Source organism: Setaria italica, chromosome II (assembly GCF_000263155.2).
Source record: "Setaria italica strain Yugu1 chromosome II, Setaria_italica_v2.0, whole genome shotgun sequence".
Taxonomy (NCBI): domain Eukaryota; kingdom Viridiplantae; phylum Streptophyta; class Magnoliopsida; order Poales; family Poaceae; genus Setaria; species Setaria italica.
The window spans coordinates 30,337,170-30,338,875 of NC_028451.1; positions in this window are offsets into that span (position 1 = coordinate 30,337,170).

Sequence of the window (1,706 nt, forward strand, 5' to 3'; positions counted from 1 at the left end):
TGATAACAATGGGGCAATTGCGCAAGCAAAGGAACCAAGGAACCACCAGAAGAACAAACACGTAATGCGGCGATTTCATCTCATTCGAGACTTCGTTAACCGGGGTGAGATCAAGATATGCAAAATACACACGGATCTGAACATTTCTGATCTGTTGACAAAACCACTCCCGCAGGCTAAGCATGATGCGCATGTAAGAGCTATGGGTATTAGGTACCTTCTAGATTGACTCTAGTGCAAGTGGGAGACTGTTGGAGGTATGCCCTAGAGGCAATCATAGAGATGATGATATTCCATTTGTATCCATGATTTGTATATTGTGTTCATTGAATATCCATTAAAGGCTACTTGAATTGATTTGCAATTATGTGAATTGTATGTGAAACTCTTTACTTGTATGGTTATTCTAAAGTTGTCCCTAGTCGGAGTTCATGTGAGGACACACATGAATATTAGACTAGCACATGTATTAGTTGATGACTATGTTTCACAAGTCATGGACATGGAGATGTTGAACTAATAATGTGGACACATGTGGAGACATGTGCTAGGACTGACCCAACACGAGAAGTAGTTCTCTCTTTAAACAACATATACGCTTTGTCCTTAGACCTGAGATTGTCGCATGTATTCTAGATGTGGATCGACCTACTAATACCTGAGATTGGGGGGAAATATTAACGACCCGCTAATACGCTGCTTAAAGAAACAAACATGAAGGCCCAGGCCCACCGAAGCCTGATCAAATCTTCGCCTCGCCCGACCCGGGCGTCAGGATCGGGAGCGCCCGACCCCCCTCCCCAAGGTTTCCGCCTCGACCGACTGCGATCCCAGGGTCGGGGGCACCCGACCCCTCGCCACGAAGTTCTCCGTCTCGCCCGACCCTGAGTGGAAGGGTCGGGCGCACAAGGGCCCACAAGTCCAAAGACCCCCTCGGATGCGGTCCGCCTAGACAAGACAAATCCTGAGGGACCCCTCGTTACCCTCACCATAAATGCGCCGCAGTTCTGGCGGAGGGCAGGGCGACCGCGCCCCCCACGCAACCCGGCTCAAGTACCCGTGCACGACCATCCTGTGCGGGCTACAGTGCCGGCGGCCGACTCCCATTCGCCGCAGGGTACTCATGACTTGCGACGACCGGAGCAAAGGAGGAAGTAGCCCGTCCTCGAGTCCCGCACGCCCTCGGGTCCCGCGCGAACAGCAGAACAGATGTAAAGCTCCCCCTCTCAACAGCCATCACCGGAGCAGCGGCATCCACCGTCCACCCTAACGGACGCTAGGGTAACGACGAAGCCGCCTCATCATGATCTGACCTGGTACCTACGAACATCGAAGTAGCTACCTACGGGAGCAGCAACACTTGGCGTCCAACGACCGCCCCCTCCGGCATGCACGACGGCACGCGTTTAGGGTCGGCAGGACATCGGGCGCCAAAAGACCTCTCCCCTCCCCCCTGTCGTATTTTTTACCATCTTACTCTTTACTCTTCACAGACCTTTTACCCGATCCCAATTGTAACTCCGGCCGTCCCCTTGCGATATAAAAGGAGGAACCTAAAACCGGAAGGGGGGGATCAAGAAAAACCAGCCTCTTCTCTAGGACACCATTGTACACTACCGCTCTCGCGAAGTGCAACAAAACCAAAGAGACTTGGGACCTGTCCCTCTCTCGCCAATCTGTAACCCCCTCCTACAGAACCCCCGCGT